Below are 23,794 nucleotides of genomic sequence, written 5' to 3'. Positions count from 1 at the left end.
TGGATTGTTCATGTGTGCTGGTTCATTGATGGGTTCTTAACTGAATTGGAACATGACAGCATGTTTTATGACATGAAGAGCATTATTATTCCTGTTATTCGGATTTAGAGCAGTGCACTATGTGAAACATTGTATAAACATCATTGTACAGTTTTTTTTATAATATTGTTTAAATGTGATGCTACTAGTGTTTTTTTTCTTTGTTCAAACTTTGTTCAAATCAAAAAGTATCAAGATGCATATCATGAAAATGTAATATGATGCAATATTTTTGGCCATATCATCGCTTAATTAGATGACCCCACTAACACATGCACATTATACAGAAGCAAACTTTTTAACAAAGGTTACAATATTATGAACATCTTCACCCAAAATGTCAGGAAACTTAAATGAAGAAAAGTTGAAGGTAATAAAGAAGTAGTAATGTTTACCCCTCATATTTTACACATATTTATGTTTCATCTAGAAGAAGTGCTGGAAGTAGAATGTTTAATTAAACATCATTCAGAAATCATGAGGGAAAAATAAGTACATGCTTCCTACTTCCACAGTCACAGAGCGCTGATTGTTTCAACAATTCTTCTTTTGAAAGTGCTCTTTTATAGTTTGGTAATGCGCTCCTCCACACATTCATTGAGCTCTTACACATCTCCTTTCTTGTCTTTGGTTTGAAAAAATTAGTAGCTTTTTACTCTTTCCACCAAACTCTTGGGAATCTGGGCTAGTTTTCAGATTTACAAATATGAATTTAGATTTTGAGACATTCAAAGATACAAGAGATTAATTAGAGGGTCCTGGACCCTCCAGTATTTAACATCTTGAGTCAGGTGTTACTAAACAAATGCACAAAGTAAGTTAATAAGTGTGACTCCCTCTGTAAATACAGAACCTTTGGCAACATATCAGCCATGACCTCAGAGAAGTAATGGTTGCTGCTCATCAATGTGTGAAGGTTTATAAACCTCCAAAGAATTTGAAAGTCACCATTCTACAGTAAGACGGATTGTTAACTAATTGACAACCTTCAAGACAGTTGCCAGTCTTCCCAGGAGCGGGCAGTGAAGAAATGTACTGCTCTGCAGTGTGTTTAGTGCTGTGTTACGTGTCATTATATTCAGTATTGTGAGTGTCTTTACTGTGATTGGACAGTAACATTGGTTTGGACAATTATTGGCTGCTTGTAGAAGCAGACAGGCACACAACAAATAAGCTGCAAGGATGCTGGAGAAAAAAAAATGTACAAGTTGCAAAATACATAAAGCAATATAACCAGTACATAACTTGTTTTCCCAAAATCTAAGTTTTTTCCAAGAAAATTGCTTTAGCTTTTAACCTGTGGTCTCAGCATCGATTTTGGCTTTAATTTCAGCTGATTTGTAGACATCGTATACATAGCTAATCATATAATGCTGACACAAATAAAAATAATGTTGATACAGTTAAAATGCAGTGAAGCCACACTGCTTTGGGAGTGGATGAGGACAAGAGGCTTAGCCTGAAGTAGGTGGGTGTGGGGGTGCATGGAGTGTGGTTGATGTGAGAGGGTGCAGGAAAAAAATGGCACTAGGTTTTATGGGTGGGTGTGAGCAAGAGGGCATGAGGCCATCTCCCCAACAGGTTAAGCTGGGCCAAAACTGTGTCATGCAACAGGACAGTGATCCCAAGATCACAAGCACACCAGCAAATTGACATCTTAATGGCTAAAGAAGAAGTCAAGATATTGGAATGACCAAGTCAAAGTCCAGACTTCAACCCCTTTGTGATGCTGTGGTAGGATCTTAAGAGAGCTGTGCATAAATGAATGCCCTTAAACATCAATGAACTGAAATAATGTTGTAAAGAAAAGTGGGCCAAAATTTCTCACACTGCTGATACAATCATACAGAAAACATAAGTTATTGTCGCTAAAGGTGATTCTACATGTTACTGAATTGTAGGGTGTACCTGTTGTTTCTGAATGTTGGTTTACTTTTACATGGTTTACATATTGAAATCAATGCTCCTCATTCACAAACAATTCTTAAGAAGACTTTTTTAAAAGCAGTTTTCAACAAGATTCTGACATTCACTAGTTTTCTTATGTGGGATTTGTTATTAGGTAAAAACATGAAGATATTGGTGAATGAAGCCCACTGTTTGTTTCACCTAAAGAAATTTCATTTTTGTTTGTTTACATATGTTGGTGAGGACAACACAATGTTGTTTTAAAATGCATGACTACAGGAGGTACACTTCCTTTTCCCCATGACTTTATATTATACTTTGTATAATTTTTTTTATTAGTACTTATTTCATATCGTACAAATGTTGAATGTTAGTTATTGAACAGTAGAATTGAATTTTGACTTATACAAAAAAGGACAGGTGGTTAACAAATACAGTACTGCCTATAAGTATTAGGACATTGACTTTCTGTGTTTTAAAGACAAAACATACTGGATGTCTTTCCTAATTATACTCTGCTGTGAAGCCAGTTTCAGTTTCCTTTTTTTTTTGTTCAGTACAGAATTCATCTTGTTGCATCTATGTAGAAATCTAAGGGAGTGGTCTTGAGATGTTAAACTCTTTTTTCCTTCACAATTAAACAAAAGTCCTGATTACTCAGTGCTAACTGATACATAAGTAAAATTTAGTTACTTATATAGGAACATAAAAAATAATTGAAAATAAAATAAAAAATAAAGCAGTGTGATAAAGCAATGTACATGGAAGAAACACCATTGCATTTTCTGAGCTTACTTTTTGAGAGAGAATAGTTAATGGTTAATATAAAATTATATAATTTTAGAAATAGTTTGGTTAGATTTTGCAGTACATTGGGGTCAGTACAAAGCAGATTATCCATATTCAAAAGACAGGACAAACCAAGTCGACCGTCATGCTAAAATATAATCTATTACAGTAGTCTGTCATTTAATCACTTCTTGAGGCTGTAACAATAATTTTCAGAACTAAAAAACAGTCTCTGTTGGTCACTGTGTGTGAGTGATGCTGTTGAAGGCTGCAATTCAGTAATTTTCCAGTTGTATCCCTTATTATATATTCTGTAGCTTTATAGCTGCTTCCTAATATCATTGCTTATAATTAAAGCAGGAGGTCTGAGATGTTGTTCTTCCATTCGATTTCTGACAATATCTTTAATAAAGTCTGTTAATAATGTCTCCTCAAAGGGTTTTAATGCAGATGCCATTTTTCTTCTTCCATTGATGGACTTACAATGTGTCATTTGACAAAGGTTCCATAACACATTTTCCTGAACAACAGCAAAATAACATTGAATATGAGTGGAGTGGAGTTGGGTATGGAATGTGAATTCACTGTATTTATAAAAGGTTTGTACTGTATAAAAAGAGAGGGAGAATGTTAATATTAAAGCTTAATGATGTCCAGTTGTTTTATTTGTAGGTATTACAACAAAATATCAATACTGAACAAATGCATGACCAAAACTCTACACTTCCCATCTGCCTTTAGATATATTTTTTCAAACTCTCAGTTGCATCTCGTTTTGTGTATTCATCAGGGATCCTTCCTGGTCCCTGGAATTTTTTACAATATAGTTCTTCCAGGTTGTTCTGGAATTTGCAAATAAACCACTTCCAGTATGGCAGCTCAGAGCAGTCGGGGGTGATGCTCCATGTAGCATACCTTCCTCCTGCTGTCCTGTATTGTTTGTAAGGGATTGATTCATCTGTGTCTGCATTAGGGTAAAATCCCTTGTCACTCTGCACTGCCGTTGTACAAAACCAAGAACTAAGAATCCTTGTGCCTCTGTAATACCACCCATTGATTCCATCTGCATGATGGAAAGGAACACTGTGATCTCCATCATGGTTCTCTAATGTGTTGGTGCAGATAGCTTTACAGAAAGGACACTGCACCCAGCAGCACTGACAGAAGTGTTCAATCAGAATTTCATCTGGTCTCTTCCTGAACTTCTCCATTTTAAGAGCAGAGACACTGAATATGTTCAGTTCTTTAGTAACAGGGGAAATTTCTTTTCTCACAACTTTCTCACAGCAGCTGAAAGTCAGTGATGAGTTTGTGTGTTCTCCCTGTGTCTGCATGGGTTTCCTCCCACAGTCCCAAAACATGTAGTCAGGCCAATTGGACATGCTAAAATTGCCCCTAGGTGTGAGTGAATGTCTATGTCTGTCTGTCTGCTCTGTGATGGACTGGCGACCTGTCCAGGGTGTATCCTGCCTTCCGCCCAATGACAGCTGGGATAGGTTCCAGCACCCCACCGTGACCCAGATGGATATGCGGTTTAGATGATGTGTGTGTGTGTGTTTCTGCTGCAGTGATTACACATTGCTGTTTGTATGCAACAATTCTTCTAATTATAAGAAGAGCTCTCAGATTCTCCTTTTCCATAACATTTCCTACAACATCTTTAATAAAGCTCTCAAAGTGTTCCTGAGGATTAAAAATGTAGGTCTTGAACTTCTCAAAGTTCTCCTCTTCTGCCAGTGATTGAAGGATGTGCTTCTCCAGGTTTGACCTGTTTCCATTAAAAGCTGGGAGGTCTGACCTCATTTGTTCAGCAAGTTCGTTGGCTGTCTGATTGTAGGCACTCTGCAGGATGGATTCTCTAAGTTTTCTACAAAGTAGCGAACCAAATGCTGCCAGAGAAGTGGCACCCTGGCAGAATTTCTGAAAAACATTGTAGTAATCTGGATTCATATTTCTGAGGTAGACCATTGGGTCATTTGCATTTCAGAATGTTTCATGCAGCTCTTCAAGTGTATTTTTTGCCATTTCACACAAATACAGTGAGAGATCCACTGAGAACTCTTTAGTGAACTCATATCTGGATGACTTGTCACAGTGTTTTTGACCAGCAGAGAAATCTCTTGAATGTGGCCTGCATTATAACCCTTCTGTGCAACTGGTTTAGACTTGTTCTCTGAAACAATTTCCAGCCTTGCTTCTTGAACATTACATACTTGGTATAATCACCTAACATGTTTATTTCTCCATATTCGTTAACGGTTCTTCCACTACAAACAAGTGGCCTTTCATAGCTTTAGACAGAATTTGAAAATTATCTTCAGCTTTGTCAGTTTCTTTCAGAGGCAGAAACTCATCAGTGAACTCAGAGACCCATTTTCCCACACTGAATCAAACTGTTGTTTCTTCTCTCTCTCATCAACCTTATTATCACTGAGGGACACAAGTGAGTTCTTTGCTCTTCTTAAACAGTTTTGCCTCATACTGTAACTTTTTGTTTTCCAGATTTTTACATGCGTCTCTCTGCAAGATTATGTCATCTAACTCTCTTTTTGCTTTTTTTGTGAGGTCGTCATGCAGACCATCTTTTTTTGGAACGTCCCAATCCACTGATCCATCATGTCTTTCTCTTGCCTTTCACTTTTAAAGAAGTGCTTCATCGATTTTTTCACTTTTTCAAAAATTTCTTTAATTTCATGAATAATAAGTTGGTATTCAACCCTTTGCAGTTGTTTCTTGATGATTCTAGTGTGGATTTTGTCTTGAATACTCAGCATGGCACTCCTGAGGCTCCAGGTCCATTTCCCATACTCTTCTTATGTGTCTTCTAGTGTTTTTGAAACTGAATACAAAGTTTTCATTCATGAGGGCGGTCCACAGGTCTTATTTAGCTCAGTTTTGTAGTATTAAATTTTGAGCCAAGATGAAGAAGAGTTTTCTTCAGCTCCTGAATATTTTCACTGTAGCAGGGATTTGGTGGAGCCATAGGTGGGCTGCCCTCCCAGTGCTGTGCAAAGTAATGCACATCATTATTTATATCAAATGCAATGACATAATTGAAGCATTCAAAGTCACAGACTTCCTCCTTGGCAGCTAACTTTGTCATCTCATCCAATTTCTCTTGTAAACGTCTCCTTCCATCCATGCTTTTCTCCTTAGCTGTGATGTCAGAAACATTCTGATGCACAAACATGCACCTGGAATTCAGTCTGACCTTCTTCATCCTCATGAAGGCCTGAACAACAATCTGAAGGATGTCCTGCATCTCTGCAGGGTTCTCTCGAAGAATACTGATGAAAGTCATGTTTCCAAGACCTACAACAAATGTTGCCAATTCATTGTCATGATGTCTTGTTGATATTCCAGTCAGCTCCAGAGCTTGGAGACCTTCTGTATCAACAACAAGAATGTAGTAAAATTTCAATTCCTCCTTCATCTACTCAGACACTTTGACCAGCTGCATAAAGGCTCCTCTCGTGCACCTTCCAGCACTGACTGCAAACTGGAGTCCAAACATGGCATTCAGCATGGTGGATTTCTCAGAGCTCTGAATCCCCAAAACTGACAACACAAAAATTAACAGGTCTCCTAGTATTTTCATAAGCTCATCTAGAACAGCAGAAACCCAGACCAGAGAAACATGAGCAGCATCACCATCCATCAGCTCCAGTGGATGCCCAGTTATTAAGAGCTCTGCTGCAAGGTTGGGGAGAGAAGAAAAGACCTCTTGTTCATGTTCTTCTATGTTTGTTTGCACAGACATAAATGACTCATATAGTTGACCCATCTCTCTGAGAATGTGCTCCAAACCAAAAGTTGCTGCTTGCAGTTTCCCACATATCACTTCAAGCTGTGTTTCATCATCTTTTATTTGTTCTGATCTCCTCCTTTTCAGGAGCAAAACCTTGGACCATTTTTCATCATATTCATTTTGGAGAGCAGAGAGATCATCTGCACTGAATTTGTCCAGAAGGATTTCGACCCACTTAAGGAAATAGGATTTCTCATTTCTTTTTGTAGAACAAGAATTCATTGCTTGAATGAACAGCTCCATGAGCTTCGTTACACCACTTTCTATCTGTTGTTCATTAATCTGCTTCATTTCCTTTTGCTTATCAAAGATTTGAATCTCAATATTTGTCCCATGAAGTCGGTGTAGTTCTTTATTCTTTTCCGACTACTGATGCCACAGTGTCCCCTGACAAGGCAGATGTGTCTCCTTTATTTTGGACAGCTCCATTTCTTCCAACAGACTGATAATCTGGAGAGCAGCTTCCTTCCCTTTTATGCATTCAGGGTTATTCTCATCTGTGATGATCCCATTCTTTTGGCCCACATCTTCTAGTTTGAAAGTGGAGGACAGGTTGGAGAAACACTCTTCGATTGTCTTCCGGAGCTCCTCAGATACCATTGCGTGATTCCTGCCTTTAAGACCAATTTTGTATTTTAGTCTATTCACCCCACTGACACATGCATCCTCCTCACAGAGTAAGCAAATGAGTGGCTTTGGGCCTTTAAAGAGGTTCTGCAAGTGTTCATTTTTTGTTGTATTTTTGTCACTTATATATCACTTAAGACTACAATATTCACAGATGACATTTCAGTCACAATCTTTAGCTGCTTCTCATGTCTTCTTGTGTCACCATGTAGATTACAGAATGCCACACAGTCACTGAAATGATCAGTGCTTTTCCCTGATGGGCAGTACCAGGCAATCTCCACCACTCCATCCATCAGTAGACGATCTTTGCAGCTGCCTGTGGAAGAATGTGTTGTGCTTTACATTGATCATGTTGTTTCTTGTATAATCTGGAAGATTTCTATCAATATTCTATCCCCTGAGTACCTGCATCTCATTTATTTATCTATCTCAGACTAACTACAACATTACATTTCATAGTTTTATTTCATAACTTATTATGGTAAAATAATTATTACTGTACATTGGAATAGTGCAATACTAGTGTATATTGTGTATATGTGTATAATCAGAGTCGGTGTATATATATATTTGTTTTTTCTTCTTTTATATATCTCATCTAAGATTTTCATTCACTTTCCACCTGTGTAAATGTGATGTGACAATAAATGTAATTTGATTTGATTTGATTTGAATTTGATTTATCAGCTGAGACTTGGATGAAGAAATCGAGCCAAACCCAAAGAATGCCACCATTGGAGTGTCAGCATTGTAAACAGGCAAGGTAAAGTTATTAACCATTCCAGATGCTTCTGTACTTTTCCAGCTCTTCTTTATTTGACAAAATGTCCAAAGTGGAAACTCAGTCTCTCCTGTGAGTGGATTGGGTACAAGCAGAGGAAGAGCATACTAGCATTGAGAAAGCTTGGTAACAATCAGCTGCTTTAGGAAACTATCTGAGCAGTGGAACACAGCCATCTGAACATCCATTGGGTGAACACGATCCTTTTGTGTTGCTCCATCAAGAGATACTGGCTTTTGGTTTATGAAAACTGCAAATGTGTCATCCTCCTTTTTGTTCCCTGTACCTGGCCGAGTGTGACCCACCCCACCTGAAGCTCCTTTAACGGTAATGTATCTCACCCTGTAGTCCAACAGCAACAGAGGTTTTTCTTCATAATAGGATGGTCTGGCTTGTGCTGTGTTTTCTCCCTGGAAATAATTTAATCAGCAGTTTATTTGAAATAAACATTCTTTGTAAAAATGCAGCTCATGTTAAAGTAAAGCAGCAAAAATCAAAATTGCTTTATTCACAACTGTTCACATAAGCACAATGCTAACTGTGGGATTTAAATGACTTGTTAGTTACATTATCTCTGTTAGCTCCAGTGCAAACTTCAGTAAAACTCATGAATTAAAGGTGTCTATACAGATATCTTAGCTTGTCAATTTGACTTTCGGCAGATCATTTGGTAACACTTTATATGAAGAAGATCTGTATAACAAATTTATAACATCTTACATAACAGTTCATAACATTATCATAAATGTTTAAATGAACATTAAAGACATATCATCATGTTGTTTTTTAAATATACTGTGATATTTTTAATGAAATTTTGATTAAAACAAAAACAATTTGAAAATAAAAATAAACAAATAAGAACTGCCTTTTTATCAGCCCCTTTTAGCTTCGTAATTGATCCAGATTTACCTGGTAGTGATCAATGTTTAACTGCAAAGTAATCCAGTCATTTTTTCTAACATTATATTTTTTATTTGGTTTGGTTGATATCACATTACAACAGCTAAACTGCATCAGAATGTACATGGATGTATGTTGATTGGTCAGAAAATTGGCAGGGATGCAGCACTCTGTCACATTCATATCAGAGCCAAAAGGTAGGCTATCATCCAGATTCTACCCCTTACGTATATTCTTGATATGCATACATACTTATACTGCATACATAACTTACACTCTTTTTTGTTTTCTGGAACAAAAGTCAGTAAACCTCATGTAGATACACAGGAGCACATTTACAAGCTGAACGTGCAACACTTCTCCCCATCTCATACAGTCATGCACACCCTGTTTTTCTTTCATTCTCTCTCTCTCTCTCTCTCTCTCTCTCTCTCTTCCTTTCCAAAGATCACTCTTGGGGTTCTCTATGTATTGTTGCATTTCATTCTCCATTGTACTACATCAAAGGGGTATTGAGCTAAATGCATATGCTAAGGAAAAAAAGAAAGTTTCAGTGAAGTTTATTTCATAGCACCTTTCATGTATGCAGCTCAAAGTGCCTCACAACAAAAGATAATAAAACATTTATAAACAACAATAACATAATAAAACAGAACTACATTCGTAACAAGACCAAGAAATAATTAGAAAATGAAAAAAAAATGAAAGGAAATAAAATAAAAAGAAGTCAATTTTGTGCACTAAAACTTGCAGAAAAAAACCATCATATCCAAGTTTAAACTTACAGAACTGATTGATTGATTAATTATACAATGATTTTTACATTTTAAGGTCTGGTTCCATCAATTTGTGTGCAACAGAAATTAGAAATATTAGATTGAATAGTTCAGTCATAACTGGTGTTGGTAATCTTCAGCACTAAAAATACATTTTAATAGTCTCAAAAGGTGAATTTAAAATTAAAGTTTAATATGTGAAATAGTAATGCATTCTTATGTTTGAATTTACATTTTCCACTCATATATGCAATTTTGAACAGAATTTATATATATATATATATTGTAACCAGGTACTAAAATGAATATCGTCACGACTGTTAACTTTTTAATTGTGACAAATGCAATTTGACCTCACCTTAGGTACATAATTAAAGAGGAGTATAAAATAATGAAATCCAACTTTGGTGTGAGCATCTCTCAGTCTTTTGCTGCCTCTTGCTGTAGTTTGCTGCTGCTTGTGAATTTGCTCCCACAGTAAATCAACCATCTATGCTGGTTTCTGTCTTCATTAAGGATGAGAGGCACACTAACTTCTCTGAAATCACATGACAGCTTTGAAGAACATCGCTTTAACCCAGCTTTAGAAACATATCATAACGCTGCTACAGAAAGTGGCACCTCATAACCCTGAAACTACATTACATCTCATAATCATGCCGCAGAAATTACGTGACTTCAGGCAAGTAGTTTCAGATCAGTCTTCCTCTTTCAGTATCAATGTGATTATTTGGTTATTCTGTTTTCAGATGTACACAGTATAATATAATCTACATGTGTTACAAAAGTACAGTACTGTGCAATACTGAGGAAAAATCTGAGACCATGCTTTATTAATTTTTCAGATGATATTTTTAGAAGACTTGCCTAATGAATGGAATGTCTAACAGGAGAAAAAAGAAGAGTTTAAAACTTTATTATAAGTTATAGAGTAAATGAGACTCCTGCGCAAGACCTCGTAGAACACCATCAGCTAAACAGCATGAAAAGCTTTCATCTTTGTGAGAGACTATTAAGCTCCACTCTTGCTTTAGATCTGAAAAAAAAAAATCCACAAATATTTCTGTCCACCCTTCTACTATGAAAAGACAACTCAGTGCAGAAAGAATCTGTACGGTCTGAAACCTTTACTAAGTAAAGACCTCCATACAGAAAACATTTACAGTGCAGAATGGAAACAAATCCCAGCCTTATTACACGCTAAGTCTTATTACTCAGTAACTACGGAGACTTCAATGCAAACTGGTTGAGCTATTCTTAGTTGCTGGCGGGCTCTGGCCATGTAAGAGGTTAATGAATTCCACTAAAGACTAGGAGACGTTAGTCCAAATCTGTTTGCCTAAAAGCTAAAACTGTAGAAAAGTAGAAAAGGTTGTAGAAAAACAACATAAATGTTTTGCAATAGCCCTCTCAGTCTCCAGATTAAAAGTAAAACGTGTTATGTTTATTGAAGAGGGCAGTCCACAAGCAAAGACTCAAAAATACCAAGGAACTGGAAATGTTCTACATGGAGGAGTGGTCCAAGATCCCTCAACAGGAGTTCTCCAAATTTGTAAAGCATTACAAAATGTGGCTCTGTGCTGTTATTCTTTAAACCGGTTTCAGTTGTGCTACTAAAGATTTTTTTGTTGTTGCTGTTAAAAAACACAGATAAAAATGTATTAAAATATAGCTTATTTATATGTCATTTTTTGTCTTTTTTGTCATTTTTTTTCACAAAGCGTGCCACTAATTCTGGAGTTGACTGTAATACATACCAAAACACAGAAATAGAGCACTTTCCTGCTTGCATAAGAAAAAAAGATGGCTAGTGATAAAGAAATATAAAGCCTCTAGATTTATTCTAGAATCCTGTGAGCTACTATAACTACCAAAAGATAAACCAAACTCGCCCAACATTTTCTACCATGGAAGAAATCAAAGATAATTACAAATAAAGGCACCGTCCTGACGGTGTAGTGAGGCACGCGCTGCTGCACTCTGCACTCAGTGTAGTTCAAGACCACTAGCACAGTCTCAACCTTAGGGCACATGGAGTCAATGAAGCTCTAAGTTAGCAAAGAGCTACAGCTACATTTTCTTATTAGACATTTAGGTTTTCATGCAGAATACAGACAGTTACAATTATTTAGAATATTTAAAGTATACCTGCAAACATAAAAAATCAAACTATAGGCTCTTTTATAAGTATCTAAAAAAAGATCAGCTTGTTTAGTGATAAAAATGCTTTATTTAATGGTGATATGTCCTCCAAAAAACATCAGTATCAATCAATAATAATTATCTATAACAATTGTTTACCTTTGACTTCTCTGACTTGGACACAACCTTCTGAAAATACATTTTTATTTATTTATTTATTTATTTATTTATTTATTTATATTAGTTAATTCATTCATTCATTCATTTATTCATTCATTTTCTAAAGCCACTCATCCTCCTACATTGTGAGGGGGCCTGGAGCTTATCCCAGCAATCACTGGTCGGAAGGCAGGAAAATCTTCCTCTGTAAGAGCTGAAAAGTGGCAGCATATTCCTTTTAAAATGCTCTGCCTCTCCACCATGTTATTTGTGTTTGTTGTAAGAGGCACATAAAGGAAATCTGTGAAATGACACTAAATGTTTGCATAAATGTGTTTTGTTTAAGTTTAGAATTTTGGTTTTTGCCTTTTTTCAGGTATCACTAAGCAGTTTTTAGGTAAAATGTGTGGAATTTTCACAAATTACACTAATTTTCATAAAATACAACAATTTTCATTCCCATGGCCAAAACCACCAACACTTTTAAAACATTGAAACATTTTCGGAAAAAATCCTTTGGATGGAAATGCAGCTTGTGTTGGCCCTGTCTGCTCAAACATTCCTGCCCAGTGTGGGTTTTCTGTGGGAAGTGTGGTTTAGGGCAAACCCTAAAAACACAATACCTCTATGATTTAGGCATGTTGTCATTGTGGGCGTTGTATGGGTAAACTCAAACAATCCACTAGTTGCTACCCCACACTCGACCAGCAGCACCATTTGACCACATGGGCCTTTGCAGAACTGCTGTGGGAACTCTGAAGTTCCACAAAGGCCTTATGTGAGTTAACCTATGGTTGTCCTGCAGCACACACAAAATTAAAAAGGCTTAAATCTCTGTAATCTAAGTCTTATTTAAAATTATATTTAAAATCATTTTAAAAACACTTAAGGTCTCATCTCCAAAGCAGCTGCTGATAATGAACTGTTTATAGAGCAGTACAGTGTCTCCTGTCTGTCTCGTTAATTAAACTTCCTTGTCAAATAGTAAACGCTAATAGAAAGTGGATGAGAAGCTTAAGTGTGAATGGATGTGCTATAATGGTCCACAGATCATTAAAAATTAGCCTGTGAAGAAATAGTTCACTTTTCAAATCAGAGAGGAAGTGCATGATGTGAAAAAAAAAAACACTGGTATTTCATTTCATACAGCTTCATTCCTCTTAATCACGTGACTTTCTGTAGGCAACTCACAAAACACTGGTCTAGATCTTCAAAACTGTGTTCACAGGTTTTTTCATCACTTTCAACTTTTTCAAGTATGTTCTGGGCTTGTGACTACACATAGAAAGTAATGATAAATTGTCTCATTTACTTTCACCACTTTAAAAGGCTTACTGTTCCCACAGCTTCTCACTTATACTTAAAGAGTACTGAAAAAACCTACTTAAGTAAAAGTACTGTTAATTTAGTGCTAATTTACAAGTACAAGTAAAAGCATCAATAAAGGTTAAGTTTAACAGGCCACTTTAAAACGTACAGAGTTGTGTAGAATTGTACGGACAAATGAAAAACATTTCTGAAATTTGGTTGCCCAAATTACTTCCTTGATGTTTTAGTGATCATCCCTCCAGCTAAACCTTAAAAGCCTCATGGCTGAATAAAAATGAATAAATAAACAAAAACAATAACATTAAAAATGAAACAAAAAATAGTGCACTTCTTATTATTACAAAGTATATGTTTCCCATGGTGTTAGTGCTAAATCAGCAGTGACTTCTGAAACTTGTTATTTATACACACATCTGCGTCTACAGTGCAGGTTCTCTACAGATCTGCATGCCTGTGCAGATTTCTCACAGTGGCTTGATTGCACAGTCATGTCCTCTGAGGTTTCACTCTCAAATCTTTGATTCTGAACATTTGAAAAGCCATCATGTGATTTAATGTTGCAGATTTTCTCATTTTGTCCTAAGCCTGGATGTACCATGTAGTAGACATCATATTGTTATACTGTTACATTCCTGTTAAGTACCTGCAGTACATGCAGCATGAAGCGTGATTAGCATGAAATGATTTCATCCAAACAAATGAGTCTAAAATGCAACACCCGATTGAAGTACAATCAGTCTATATCAGTCTATGTATATATATATATATTGCCTCTAAATGAAACGCTGATGAAAAAGAAAAGACCTTAGACAATTTTTTTTCCTCACATAGAGTTACTTTGGTGACTTTCAGGTGCAGTTAAATATACAGGAACAGTTTACATGCACTTAATAATCTGATAACTGCAGAAAATCAGATTTTGTCAGTAATCCGATCAACACGTTTACATGCTCTTGAGTAATCAGATAATGGGAAACTCTGGGTCTACATGAGATAGAAGATGAAGAATATTTAAATCCTTTATTTCGTGTTTGGTTTCAGCGCCACTCCAAAAGTGTTTTGCTGCCATCTGGCGACATCCACGATCTGTTCTCGCACATTTATCGGATTTCTTTAATCAGATTTCTAGATCGGAGTATGGTGTTTACATGACCATTTGAATAATCAGATAACTGCAGAAATCTGATTAAGATCAGATTATTGAGTGCATGTATACGCACTCAGAAAAAAAGTGTGAGAGCAGGAAAAACTGAGAGTCAGACAATAGTTGAAAGCTTTCTGTTAAATATGTGTTTCCTGTTTTTCTTCTGAAATTAAAAAATAAACAACTGATAGATTCTTTTTTGGAAATTGAATAAATAAAAAGGTGGTCTTTGACTTTGCAATTAATGTACAATCATTATACAGTTATTATTTTCAGAGTAAAAAGAGTAAAGTCAGGTCTTTCGTTTGTGATGTTATTTATGACAGCATTAGCTAACATAAGCTAGCTAGATGAACAAAGCTTTTTTCACCTACTAAGACTAGTTGATTTTGTGGTATTAGCTGCAATTTGAATGTTGTGTAGTTGAATGCAATCTGCCTAGGGTGTATACTGCCTTCCGCCTGATGACCACTGGGATAGGCTCCAGTCCCCCCCCCCCCAAACCCAGAAGGATAAGCGGCTAAGAAAATGTGTGTGTTTGTGTGTGTGTATGTAGTTGAATGCAAGGTCATTATAAATACATATTAACATTAGCCAACAAATATTTATCATACACCTAGTGTTAGCCAGCCAAATGAGATAAATAGTTAAATTAGCTTGTTAACTTGTTTCGACCCATTTATCACTGAACTTGCACAATGTTAAAAATATATGTCTAATAAATTTCTACATCTTATTGGAAAAATTCATATTGTGAAGTTACAACAAAATGTGTATATATATATATATATAATTCTTTCCAGGTTTCCTAGTTTTAACACTAAACAGTTTGATCAGTAGGGGGCGTGGTGCGCTCACTGCCGGACCTTACACTCTGTCTAGTGCACAGCCACTGGCTCACACTGAATGCTGTCGTTTTATTGGCTCCCGACCGAAACAGTCAAACTGAAGGCCTATATCTGTTTAGTCAGTAGCATTAGAGAAGAATAGCCCTGCTGTTGGAATGTGCTGAGAAGTGTGTTCAGTAAAAAATGAACACATTCAGCACATTCCAGCAGCAGGACTATTCTTCTCTAATGCTACACTCAGTTTGTTTTATTGGTAGTAAACATTACATGGTACCAAGAGTGTTTTATGTGGACATCTGCATCATTCGACATGGACAGTGTAAAGTCTGTCGATGCTGTGAATAAAGGTCTGTCTGGCGGATCTGTTTATTACATGACCTCTGAAAATTCCAATGAGCAGACATGACTCACTTCAACCATCAACGTCACTGCAGCATTCCTCCATGTTGTAGATTCAAGATTGAAGTAGCTATAAATAAGCCCAAATGAACCCTCATAATTCTAGATCATTATTCAAGATTATCTCACATAATTTGACTAAAATTACCCAGAAAATGTCCAGAAGGAGCTGTACAAACCAGTCAAATTCAGCCAATTAAGAACAGCTGAACGTGAGTTACAGTGATTTTCCCACATTTTCCTGTGAACAACTTGAAAACAAGATGATAACACAGATACAAATAAATGCTCTCCCTCTCACCTATCCAACCTCAGCTGGAAAGTCTACACAACGAAGTTAACATAGAAACAAAAGATAAACACCAGAAATCAAAAATAACTTAGTATAATATAATAACTGAACTATATATTTTTTTTTTGCTGTGGTTAAACCAGCAAATATAACTTTGCATTCTTTCTCGAGCTGTAGATGTGAATCAGAAGCAATAAAATTGGTTGAAGGGGAGCGTCCTTTAGAAAGTATAGAAGTCACCTTCTTCCACAATGAATAAACCTCTGGACAATCCCAAACCATATGTTTCAAAGAACCAGATACCCCTAGAGAGCAAAACTCACAGTTAGGCTTTGATGTCAGTTTAGTATGAAATCTTGACAGTGGTGTCCAGTAGGACAGAGCTTAAAGTAAATCAGTTGGTGATTATAGGATTTTATGATGCCTTAAAGATATTTCTTCAACCCCCCTTCCAACTCACAGACTCTTCAATTACCAATTACAAAAACCCTTTCCTTTAATTTTGTATACTAAGACCAGAGTAATATATTTCTTGCAGCCAGGAATATATATATGTATATATGAAACAAAACCCTTGGAAGGGCTATTTAGTATCCAATCTGTAACTGGATGAGCTTCCAGTCCTGATCTCCAAAAAAACCCCATATGCTCAAAGCACAACAAAAGAAAAGGTCTTGAAAACTACAGAGCCCTTCTGAATTACAAACATCTCCATGAGTACCTGATGCCTATCGTTTAGATTCAAAGAATTTATTACCTGACTTGATATCTCTATTATGCCACAAAGGTGTGTAAACATGTCCATTCAGGGTGCACTTAATACATTTTTCAACCATTCTGAAATTGGCTATTGTGTAAGCTGTGATATGAACAAAATAAAGTGAACATTTAGTGATGGAACTATTAGAAAACAGTATTCTTGAAGTCTAAAGAGACAGTTGATGAAGGGTTCATCCATGTTGTTAAGGGACACAAAAGGAAAGACTGGTGGTAAAGTTTGAAATGTGGTCGGGATGTTGCCCCTTTTGTTTTGGGATGTTGCAAAGAAGTACACCTCATTTGGGTCATCTAACACAGTCACACTCCACTTCTTTGCATATCGTCTCATAATTATATTTCACGGTTCCATTCAAAGAAGTCTGAATTTTTATACCCCAATAATTCAACTGTGTTCTGACAGGAATCACTGGTGGTACATAGGTATTTTTGCATTGCTATTAAGTAACACACACACACACACACACACGCACGTGCACACACACACATACAAACACACACACACGGACGCCCCTTTTTTGTTATGTTTCCTATCCTTTTGGGTCGCGTGGGGGGGTGGGGCGTGGGGGGGTGGGGGTTCAGAACACACCCTGGACAGTTCGCCAGTCCATCACAGTTCTTCTGTGTAACCGATATCTCAAAAGTGTCTTGGCAGTTGATGTTCTTTTTATAAAAGTTTTTCTGTTCATTCTTTCTGTGCATTCTCTCATTGTTTGAACTGTTATGAAGCCCATATTATGACATCTCTTAGCATTTCACTTCAAGGCTGAATTTGATTTTTATCTCAGAATAAGTTGTATGAAATAATGCAAGTAAATGAAGGAAGTAGTACAGAGAAGAGAAACTGACTGTACAGTCCACTAATGGTGTACTGGACAGAGGCAAGTGCCCTGTACTGAGCTTCTGTTCTTGCTTTGACAGTGTGAGTGAAATTGTTACTGTGTTCTAGAATGGCAGAGTTATTTTACTGTGTTCTAGAATGGCAGAGTTATTTTACTGTGTTCTAGAATATTAAAATTGTACTTTGTTTTTGAATATCAGAATCATTTTAATGTGTTGTAGAACTTCAGAATTATGTTACTTTGTTCTAGAATGACAGACTTATGTTACTGTGAAGTTAAGATTGGGGCTGTAACAGTTTGGAGTTACCTGTTCAGAGGAACACGACACAGCAGAGCTCAGAGAAAGGACAGTTCAAAACATCCTTCAGATGATCTCCATTCTCCACCTGCAGATCACATCAGGTAACCAGCAGCTTCATCATGTTCTGCTTCCTGCTGTGGAGCTGAACCACTGCTGCCCCCTGCTGCTGTCTTTAATCTCTCTTTCATTTATTTACTGCCACCTGTTTTCACAGATGAGTTGATTATGTCCTAATTTAGCTTTCTTTTAAATTGTTGTCATACAGTCATTTGCCAGGGCTGGAAAATACTTGAGTAACTGTACTTGAGTATTGTGCTCAAATATTACTTTGCAATATTTGTACTTTATGCAGGTATTGTTGAAATATTATTGCGGAAAAAGTAAGTAAAACTTTCACTCAATTACATTTCCAAAAGAAAGAAACCGTTACATTTTCATTCAGACTTTCAAAGTACAAAGTGCAAATTTCACAGGACATTCTCTTTTTTCTTGTACCAGTCAGTCAAGCTGCTGTGGATTTTAATGTATCGTATTATTTTAAAATCCAACCAAATTCATATCAGTGTAAATTAAACTACTAACAACTATGATAATTTGTCTTTGTGTGAAAATGTACAGGTCACAGTGATTGACAGACACAAATGAAAACGAATGGATTGGAAATATTCCTTTATTATTAAGTTTTGTTATTTGTGCTTTACATGACTATTAGACTTGAGAAGGTATTGAATTTTGTATAAGTGGCATTTAATTCTACCTTTGCCTGCATTTATTTAACACTTTCGTTTAGTGAGCTCAACCAATCGTTGCATTCATTGATAAACATGAAGGTACAGAGGCAAATTTGACATTAAATTAGTTTTTTACTGTTATTCTGTAAACCTAAAAGTACATTTGCACATGACAATATTCACAGCATGCTGTAGTATCTTATGGAAATTTGGCCTCTGCATTTAGCCACACTGTATATATGTATAACATATACATACTATTCAGCAAATTTTTATATCATATAAAAAAAAATAATAATAAAAGGAAATAAGGACAGATAAAGCTCTCTATTTAATTAATCAGTAAAAAAGTAGACATTAGTTGCAGTGCTGGTTTACCATAATTACATTAATAAATCATCTGCTTTCTAGTCATCTTAAGCAACTCTGTTACTGGATGAAGAGAAGTAAAAGAAAGTTAACCCCATATCAAAGCTCAGGATAAGATATGTAGAAGCATTAAATAAAAATAAATGTAAATGAGGTTAAGTAATATTCATTGATATTAGTTATGCTCTGTATAGTTAAGAAGCTGCTTTGTGTCAGATGCACTGTAAAGTTAATGTAACTGAACTCAGTTAACCTGACTTTTAAAGCTTCTCGTCTAATTCATAAATCACTTTCATAAGCTCTCTTGTCTCTGTAGCTGCTGTGATCAGTGCTTTATGCTCTTTATAAGGACTTTCCTCACACTTGCTTTCAAATTTAGCATCATCTTTAATCTGCAACAAATCAATGAGGAATTTTCTGTTCTTGCCTACAATTCCTCTAACAGATTCTTTGTTCTCGAGCTCACCGTGCGCATAAGCACTGATCGCCCATGTGCGCTTTCCAAAGTGTGACTGGTTGGTCTGCAGGCCTTTGTCACTGAGATTAAATCTCTCAGGAACATCAATGATGATTGGGTTACGGTCTGGAAACACTGCTTTAAAATGACGACGCTTCTTCACCTGTGAAATCAGAACTGGGGACTCCATCTTCTTCCTAGCTGGATTGATGAAACTCTCTGGGACGTGGTCTTCATTATTAGGAACTAGAACACAGAAGTTGGGCTCAGGATAGTACGTCCCAAGGGGAAATTCCTCTGCTGTGGCGACTCTAACCATGCGGTCAATCCAGCTTGCGATGTGGAATTCGCTGCCAGTGAGGAACTCATAGCCAGTGGACATGACAGTTGGAGGGATGTTGTCTTTGGCAAGCTCCTCTCTCACGATTGCACAGTATTCACTGTATATGTGGTTGAAGTGAATGGTGTCGCTATCAACAAAGCTGAAGTAAATCAGGGAGGTGGGATCTTTTTTCTTCATCTCACGCACAAGACGTTTTGTTTCACTGTGATTTTTTAGATGCTCTCTAATGTGCTGGTATGGTGGATCTTCTGCAGAGGTAGCTATATCTCCTCCCGCTCCCCAGGTGAATGTGATCATAGAATGCATTATTGCATGCTGTGATTCCTTCAGCTTAGCCAGGATTTCTCTTAGTCCTGGGGAAAACTTTCCATTGAGCCCAAAAATCACAGCTACATCTTCAGCTGAGTTCACCTCACTCTCAAAGCCTTCATGTTTCAGAGCATCCAACAAATACCCACATCTCTTTTGGGCTTGATCCACTGAGTCCACTTTCAAGGTAATGTTTATCAAAAACTTGATCTTTGGTCCCTGTGAAGAGATATTTCTCTGTCAGTTTGATAATCATTCATTTTTAACAGAAAAATAATCCTGCTTTGAAGAATCAGACTTAAAAGGATAATATACACATTAAAAAAAACAAGTGTAGGTATAATTATTCATTTTGCAATAATAATTTATATTTTGGTAAATCTCTTCTTATATTTACTCTTGCTGCTTGCCATTTCCTGCTGTTGGTTGGTTCACCACCACCACCACCTCACTTTGTCTGGTTGTTCTCCTCAGAGCTCCAGCAGTGTGCTAGCACAAACGACACAGGCGTCCCAATGTTCAGGAATGTTCAGGACATAAGATGCTTGTTTTTCTAAAAATGTTGGTGCACTTAAGAACAGCTTTATGGTACAGAAAAGAGTCTCCTTTTAAGGAAATCCACAGAATTTCTTTCACTTTCCACTCAGATCTGCTGATTGATATGTGTGAGGGATGTGAGGGTATATGAGTTTAAACTGCAAGACATGTTTAAAGACAAGAGTGTGATGAGTTGGAGTGAGACAGATATTTTTGGTTATTGGTAATATGCATGTTCATAAGTACATGTGACTTGTAGCAATTAGGAAATGCATGTATTGAACTTTTTAGCACTGAAGCAAAACAGCAGAAAGAACAGAGACTCTCATATAGAATATTTCTACTAATTTTCTTCTGGACATAGGAGCGTCTAGCCCCTTTTAAAGAGGGTCCCAGCACCCCTAAAAATAGGAGTAAAAAAATATTCACTTTCTCCCGATGCCATGCTGTAGATGCGCTGAGTGAGGGTATGTGTGTGTGTGTGTGTGCACTAGAGCCAGTTACAGTGTGACTGTGTGGTGTTTTGGCTCCAGTAAGTAGAGCAGACAAGGATTTCTTATTAGCACCAACAAATTACAGTCATTAGCAGCAGTCCTTATATTTGCTGCACTGAATCACAGATCACTCTTTTGGTTGTTATTGTTAGCTATCTGATGCTTATATATGTATATATATATATGTATATAGCAAGCTGGCCTCATTGGGTGCACCCCTAAAGCTCTGATCCTAGAATCGCCCCTGGTGGACTCTATTGATAGAAACATCACAACCACATGAGAACACAACTTTAGCTACTAGAAGCTTGAGCTACTAGAAAGAGTGTTCACTTCCTAACATTTTAAAATATTGTCTCAGCTCAGCAAACTGTCAACTGTTTTTTTGTTGTGTGTCAGTGTAACATGAATGGGTTAGTGGATGGGAGTGTATAGACAAGGGGTTTCAAACTTAAATTATCTGAAGGCCTCTAGTCAGGAGGTTGTCTAGTCAGGGGGGCTGATTCAAAAAATGCACAAAGTATAAATATGAACTAAATAAAGTTTTTAAAAATAATATAAAAAATAGAAAATCATTTTAGGTAACAGATGGCAGACAGTTCCCCCAGTTATTGCAAAGTGTCAAACCTTCATAAAGCATTTCTATCTTTTTAGCTTTATTACTAATAATATTCAATGATTTCATCATAATGATTTTGGCTATAAAAGCTGCTCAAGTTTTCCTCACGTTGCCTCGAAATACAAGCATAAAAATATACCAAGTATAGTCTGCAAATATACAGCAGAGCAGGGGTGGGCAACTCCAGTCCTGGAGCGCAGGTTCCTGTACAGTTTGTGATTTTCCTGCTGAAATACACCTAATTCAACTTGAGTTGAACATGAGTTGGTGCTGATTTGCAAAATCAAGTTTAAGTCCTATGCAATTTATTTTGGATAAAAGTAAATGACTGGAAGTTATGCCTGACATTCAAATGAAATTCCTTTTATTTTAGTTCCTTTTAGTTTTTCTGCAACTATTCAAAGCTTGAAAAATGACCTTTTAAACTAGTCTATGGCCTTAACCTATAGCCACAATATTATGTTGCTAAATTGCACAGGAAATCCAGCAATTTCATTTAAACTTATCTTAATCACATAACCAGCTATGGCTATAATTTATTAGGTCACTAGAAAGAGCTTCAGACGTAACTGCAAATTGGAGATGCATAAGCTTTATGTCACGCATCCATTTAACCCCCTTGTAGATTCGGACTCCCAGAATCCTCCCAGAATCCTCTGGGAGATCACATGACTTCCGAGCTTCCCGTAAACGACAAAACTGAAACGGACTCAATATCCCAGGATCCTCTGGGAAGTCACATGACATCTCACGTGACTCCGCGCTCCTATCAGCACTCTAGGACTCCGGAGTTTTGATGTGAATCACCTGTGTAATGTGTCATATGATACACTTAGTTTAGTATTTAAGCCCGGGCTTTAGCTGAGTTAAATTGAGACGTATTGCATCCGTATTTGTGAGCTACTGAGCGTCTATCTGTTGTTGTGTATTTCGTTTATGATCTCTGTCTTTTGTTTTCTCGACTCTCCCCTTTTGCTCCGCCCTTTGGATTTGTCTGTTTCTGATTTTGGATTTTGACCATTTGCCTGCACCTTCGACCACGCTCCTGCCTTTCCCTTTTTGGATTGATGCATTGTCTGATATATGTCAGTGTGTATTTCTTGTGCCTTCTGGATCTGAACACTGCCTAGTTATCGACGACAACTTTGAACATTGTTTCTGTCAGTAAAGCCCTTTCTGTAAGTTACGTCTGCGAGCGTCTGACTTGGATTGAAACCTTACACTTTACAATAACTGTCTTATGACAAATACATTTTCTGAATGTTATAGATTCTTTGGAGAGTGACAATTTAGCAAATATAAGTCTTTTGTTTTCTCCAAAATCTCAGAGTTGGTCTTAAAACAACTGCCGAAGTCTAAAGGTCAGTAATTATTTGAAAAAATCTTTCCTTTTAAGCACAGTATGGCAGCAAGATATAAATCAACCAGTCTGGACTGACTTATTCTGACACAAGAGGCTGTAAACTCATCAGTCATGCTCTGATTGTGACCAAATTTGGATCATATGCACACAATAATCAACTGGGGAAGCATTCCAAGTTTGGCTAATGCTCAATAATCTAAAATACCGTTATTTTTCTTTAAGACTGAATTAAAGAAACAATCAAACCACATATCTCATTAACACTTAAATGTTTGCAGATATATGTACATATCCAAGTTGCTCAGGATTTCTGGCAATTTGATTGAAATCCATGATCACTAAATTATCAGGCATAGTAATATTTTATCCAGTCAATAGAGGGAGCTCAAACAGAATTAATTTTGTAAAAAAAAATACAAGGCATCATTCACCAATCGTTCTTAAGAAGAAATTTCCCGCCTACACAGTTTTTATGAAGATTCTGACATTTTATGTTTTCTTATTTGGGATTCGTTCTTAGGGAAGAACAGACTTTACACACTCAAGAGCACAAAGATGTGAACAGTTCTGCAGTTTAAGAACACGTCATGAATCTGACAGAAGTTTTCTTAATCTTTCTCAAGAACTAATTTAAGATAAAACTTAGGAAGATTTTGGTGAACGAGGCCCATTGCTCCCAGTCATGCGTTCCATTGAGTCTGACAA

At 36.7% G+C, this 23,794-nt stretch overlaps 1 pseudogene; it reads right to left on the bottom strand.

The window, feature by feature from the left end:
* Nucleotides 1–3,473: 3,473 nt before the first annotated feature.
* Nucleotides 3,474–11,667, bottom strand: LOC118804492 (annotated as a pseudogene).
* Nucleotides 11,668–23,794: the final 12,127 nt, after the last annotated feature.

The sequence above is a fragment of the Colossoma macropomum genome, unplaced genomic scaffold (genome assembly GCF_904425465.1).
Source record: "Colossoma macropomum unplaced genomic scaffold, Colossoma_macropomum, whole genome shotgun sequence".
In the NCBI taxonomy this organism is placed as follows: Eukaryota; Metazoa; Chordata; class Actinopteri; order Characiformes; family Serrasalmidae; genus Colossoma; species Colossoma macropomum.
Note: the sequence above shows the minus strand (reverse complement) of the source record. Positions and strands in the feature narration are given on the sequence as shown.